The 6,000-nt window shown below is 40.0% G+C and overlaps 3 non-coding genes across 3 annotated transcripts; all 3 read right to left on the bottom strand.

Annotated features, from left to right (window-relative positions):
- Positions 1-753: 753 nt before the first annotated feature.
- On the bottom strand, positions 754-835 carry trnal-cag. The gene has a single exon. It is a non-coding gene; the product is annotated as a tRNA-Leu (tRNA).
- Positions 836-1,748: 913 nt separating this feature from the next.
- trnal-cag lies at positions 1,749-1,830 on the bottom strand. Its single transcript has one exon. It is a non-coding gene; the product is annotated as a tRNA-Leu (tRNA).
- A 1,922-nt stretch (positions 1,831-3,752) lies between these two features.
- Positions 3,753-3,834, bottom strand: trnal-cag. The gene has a single exon. It is a non-coding gene; the product is annotated as a tRNA-Leu (tRNA).
- Between the last annotated feature and the right edge of the window lie 2,166 nt (positions 3,835-6,000).

Below are 6,000 nucleotides of genomic sequence, written 5' to 3' on the forward strand. Positions count from 1 at the left end.
CCCATGATACTCAACAGTTACAATGTCGTGGAACTCTTGTCTGGTGGTAGCACCAGGATGTTCCGCAGTCTACGGTATTGAGGAAACTTTGAATGTTGATAGAAATGAATAGCCACTGTGTTTCAGCTCCACATTAAGTGCTGCTTCTTTGTTTGCTTTGAAATTTAAAAGCACGTGTCTCCCTTTTTGTGTACATTCTTACATTTTTATGACTCTGGTAGAAGATTTGGATTAGATTGTAAATAGAACAAAGTACAGAAGAACATATAGAGTAAGTGGCAAGTTGGCACATGAGGTGTAAGGCAGTCTGGATGGGAGATCCAGACTTTGATTGAATGAAAGATGGGAGTAATTGTCACCTCTGGCAACCAGTTTCAACTCCTAATGACTAAGTGAAACAGTCATTCGCTCAGTGTTGTAATCACAAATATGTCAGCCATATTTGCAATAATCAACAATGACTTTATGAATACCAGATTTGTTGAAAACAACTTCCATAAATGCTTATGGAAAAAAACAGACAAAATATAAGGAGGAGTTTTTAATGAATAGATTGATAACATATTGATTTGCCTTTGGTTAATTTGTAGCATGTGTGACAACAATGTTGAGAGCAAATAAAGTAAGTTTTGTCTGAATAAGTTCAAATCAAGCAAGCTATTAGGTGATGTTAATAGAGAGTAAATGCACAGCAGAGTTCCATTGATGAGAACGCCAATAGCTAGTGTAGAAGTAGCTTGCCTGTTGGTTGAATGTCAGAAGTGGGATTTGAACCCACGCCTCTTACGAGACTGCGACCTGAACGCAGCGCCTTGGACCGCTCGGCCATCCTGACATCCTCTACAAAAACAATGGCGAGTGCAATACAAAGAAGACCTATGCGCTTAACAACTGCTTGTCTGCTCAGAAGGCAAAGATTGATTGGTGAAAACGGCCTTTCCTTTTTTAACTGAATTTACACTACTGAGATGTTTGTTTTGGTAAGGACCCATGATACTCAACAGTTACAATGTTGTGGAACTCTTGTCTGGTGGTAGCACCAGGATGTTCCGCAGTCTACGGTATTGAGGAAACCTTGAATGTTGATAGAAATGAATAGCCACTGTGTTTCAGCTCCACATTAAATGCTGCTTCTTTGTTTGCTTTGCAATTTCAAAGCACGTATCTCCTTCTTTGTGTCCATTCTTACATTTTTATGACTCTGGTAGAAGATTTGGATTTGATTGTAAATAGAACAAAGTACAGAGGAACATATAGAGTAAGTGGCAAGTTGGCACATGAGGTGTAAGCCAGCCTGGAAGGGAGATCCAGACTTTGATTGAATGAAAGATGGGAGTAATTGTCACCTCTGGCAACCAGTTTCAACTCGACTAAGTGAAAAAGCCAAGAACTTGTAGCCTCCGCTCAGTGTTGTAATCACAAATATGTGAGCCATATCTGCAATAATCAACAATGACTTTTTGAATACCAGATTTGTTGAAAACAACTTCCATAAATGCTTATGGAAAAAAACAGACAAAATATCAGGAGGAGTTTTTAATGAATAGATTGATAACATATTGATTTGCCTTTGGTTAATTTGTAGCATGTGTGACAACAATGTTGAGAGCAAATAAAGTAAGTTTTGTCTGAATAAGTTAAAATGAAGCAAGCTATTAGTTGATGTTAATAGAGAACAAATGCAGAGCAGAGTTCCATTGATGAGGACACCAATAGCCAGTGTAGAAGTAGCCTGACTGTTGGCCGAATGTCAGAGGTGGGATTTGAACCCACGCCTCTTACAAGACTGCGACCTGAACGCAGCGCCTTGGACCGCTCGGCCATCCTGACATCCTCTACAAAAGCCAATGGCGAGTGCAATACAAAGAAGACCTATGTGCTTAACAACTGCTTGTCTGTTCAGAAGGCAAAGATTGATTGGTGAAAACGGCCTTTCCTTTTTTAACTGAATTTACACTACTGAGAAGTTTTTTCTTGGTAAGGACCCATGATACTCAACAGTTACAATGTCGTGGAACTCTTGTCTGGTGGTAGCACCAGGATGTTCCGCAGTCTACGGTATTGAGGAAACTTTGAATGTTGATAGAAATGAACAGCCACTGTGTTTCAGCTCCACATTAAGTGCTGCTTCTTTGTTTGCTTTGCAATTTCAAAGCACGTATCTCCTTCTTTGTGTCCATTCTTACATTTTTATGACTCTGGTAGAAGATTTGGATTTGATTGTAAATAGAACAAAGTACAGAGGAACATATAGAGTAAGTGGCAAGTTGGCACATGAGGTGTAAGCCAGCCTGGATAGGAGATCCAGACTTTGATTGAATGAAAGATGGGAGTAATTGTCACCTCTGGCAACCAGTTTCAACTCCTAATGACTAAGTGAAACAGTCAAGAACTTGTAGCCTTCGCTCAGTGTTGTAATCACAAATATGTCAGCCATATCTGCAATAGACAACAATGACTTTATGAATACCAGATTTGTTGAAAACAACTTCCATAAATGCTTATGGAAAAAAACAGACAAAATATCAGGAGGAGTTTTTAATGAAAAGATTGATAACATATTGATTTGCATTAGGTTAATTTGTAGCATGTGTGACAACAATGTTGAGAGCAAATAAAGTAAGTTTTGTCTGAATAAGTTAAAATGAAAAAAGCTATTAGTTAATGTTAATAGAGAATAAATGCAGAGCAGAGTTCCATTGATGAGGACACCAATAGCTAGTGTAGAAGTAGCCTGACTGTTGGCTGAATGTCAGAAGTGGGATTTGAACCCATGCCTTTTACGAGACTGCGACCTGAACGCAGCGCCTTGGACCGCTCGTCCATCCTGACATCCTCTACAAAAACCAATGGCGAGTGCAATACAAAGAAGACCTATGTGCTTAACAACTGCTTGTCTGTTCAGAAGGCAAAGATTGATTGATGAAAACAGCCTTTCCTTTTTTAACAGAATTTACACTACTGAGAAGTTTTTTCTTGGTAAGGACCCATGATACTCAACAGTTACAATGTCGTGGAACTCTTGTCTGGTGGTAGCACCAGGATGTTCCGCAGTCTACGGTATTGAGGAAACTTTGAATGTTGATAGAAATGAACAGCCACTGTGTTTCAGCTCCACATTAAGTGCTGCTTCTTTGTTTGCTTTGCAATTTCAAAGCACGTGTCTCCCTCTTTGTGTCCATTCTTACATTTTTATGACTCTGGTAGAAGATTTGGATTTGATTGTAAATAGAACAAAGTACAGAGGAACATATAGAGTAAGTGGCAAGTTGGCACATGAGGTGTAAGGCAGCCTGGATAGGAGATCCAGACTTTGATTGAATGAAAGATGGGAGTAATTGTCACCTCTGGCAACCAGTTTCAACTCCTAATGACTAAGTGAAAAAGCCAAGAACTTGTAGCCTTCGCTCAGTGTTGTAATCACAAATATGTCAGCCATATCTGCAATAGACAACAATGACTTTATGAATACCAGATTTGTTGAAAACAACTTCCATAAATGCTTATGGAAAAAAACAGACAAAATATCAGGAGGAGTTTTTAATGAATAGATTGATAACATATTGATTTGCCTTTGGTTAATATGTAGCATGTGTGACAACAATGTTGAGAGCAAATAAAGTAAGTTTTGTCTGAATAAGTTAAAATGAAGCAAGCTATTAGTTGATGTTAATAGAGAATAAATGCAGAGCAGAGTTCCATTGATGAGGACACCAATAGCCAGTATAGAAGTAGCCTGACTGTTGGCTGAATGTCAGAAGTGGGATTTGAACCCACGCCTCTTACGAGACTGCGACCTGAACGCAGCGCCTTGGACCGCTCGTCCATCCTGACATCCTCTGCAAAAGCCAATGGTGAGTGCAATACAAAGAAGACCTATGTGCTTAACAACTGCTTGTCTGTTCAGAAGGCAAAGATTGATTGGTGAAAACGGCCTTTCCTTTTTTAACTGAATTTACACTACTGAGAAGTTTTTTCTTGGTAAGGACCCATGATACTCAACAGTTACAATGTCGTGGAACTCTTGTCTGGTGGTAGCACCAGGATGTTCTGCAGTCTACGGTATTGAGGAAACCTTGAATGTTGATAGAAATGAACAGCCACTGTGTTTCAGCTCCACATTAAATGCTGCTTTTTTGTTTGCTTTGAAATTTCAAAGCACGTGTCTCCTTCTTTGTGTCCATTCTTACATTTTTATGACTCTGGTAGAAGATTTGGATTTGATTCTAAATAGAACAAAGTACAGAGGAACATATAGAGTAAGTGGCAAGTTGGCACATGAGGTGTAAGGCAGCCTGGATGGGAGATCCAGACTTTGATTGAATGAAAGATGGGAGTAAGTGTCACCTCTGGCAACCAGTTTCAACTCCTAATGACTAAGTGAAACAGTCAAGAACTTGTAGCCTTCGCTCAGTGTTGTAATCACAAATATGTCAGCCATATTTGCAATAATCAACAATGACTTTATGAATACCAGATTTGTTGAAAACAACTTCCATAAATGCTTATGGAAAAAAACAGACAAAATATCAGGAGGAGTTTTTAATGAATAGATTGATAACATATTGATTTGCCTTTGGTTAATTTGTAGCATGTGTGACAACAATGTTGAGAGCAAATAAAGTAAGTTTTGTCTGAATAAGTTAAAATGAAGCAAGCTATTAGTTGATGTTAATAGAGAATAAATGCACAGCAGAGTTCCATTGATGAGAACACCAATACCTAGTGTAAAAGTAGCCTTACTGTTGGCTGAATGTCAGAAGTGGGATTTGAACACACGCCTCTTACGAGACTGCGCCCTGAACACAGGGCCTTAGACCGCTCGGCCATCCTGACATCCTCTACAAAAGCCAATGGCGAGTGCAATACAAAGAAGACCTATGTGCTTAACAACTGCTTGTCTGTTCAGAAGGCAAAGATTGATTGGTGAAAACGGCCTTTCCTTTTTTAACTGAGATGTTTGTCTTGGTAATGACCCATGATACTCAACAGTTACAATGTTGTGGAACTCTTGTCTGGTGGTAGCACCAGGATGTTCTGCAGTCTACGGTATTGAGGAAACCTTGAATGTTGATAGAAATTAACAGCCACTGTGTTTCAGCTCCACATTAAATGCTGCTTTTTTGTTTTCTTTGAAATTTCAAAGCTCGTGTCTCCCTCTTTGTGTTCAATTCAATTCAATTCAATTTTATTTGTATAGCCCAAAATCACAACAACAGTCGTCTCGATGGGCTTCGAAGTAAAACATGAAATCAAGACAAGAGTTCAATAGAAAAATACTAAAATGAACTAACAAACTGACTAAGCTATACTGGCATCCCTGCCCTTAGACCCCCCTTCGCGGTAAGGAAAAACTCCCAAAAAAAACGGATTCCGGAAAAAACGAAGAAACCTCAGGGGTGCGCACATGAAGGAGGGATCCTCCCCCAGGACGGACAGGCGATTTACCAGAAATCTTAGAGAAGAATTAACTTATCTAAATCTACAACTACATATATAAAAGTCCAGCAGACGAGCTTCATCCAGCCGTGGTTGTGGGGACAGTCAAAGGCGCGAGTCGAGCCGGAGACAGGAACCACAGCCAGGTGTAGGAGCAGGAGCAGAGGCGAGGTACTCGGTCAGGTACAGAGCAGAGACGAGCCAGAGATGAGCCAGAGGCAGGATCCACAGCCAGGTGTAGGAGCAGGAGCAAAGGCGAGGTAAACGGTCAGGAACTGGAGCACGGATGAGCCAACTGGAGTCTGGAAGCACTCCCACTCCCCAGGAGGGGAGAGGAAAAGAGGGACAATACATGAATCGCACTGCACCAAACAGAGGCATGGAGAACTAAATGATAAATTATGATCAAGAATAGAGGAGAGGAAGGGTAGAAGTAAAAACAGGAAAGAGGACAGAACCCCAGTGCACCATAGTTACCCCAGCTTCAACTTCTAGCAGCCTTTTAAAAGAAATAGTTATTATTAAGTTTAATTTAAACAAATTAACATTAAGTTAAATAAT

This window comes from Oryzias latipes, chromosome 13 (genome assembly GCF_002234675.1).
Source record: "Oryzias latipes chromosome 13, ASM223467v1".
Classification (NCBI taxonomy): domain Eukaryota; kingdom Metazoa; phylum Chordata; class Actinopteri; order Beloniformes; family Adrianichthyidae; genus Oryzias; species Oryzias latipes.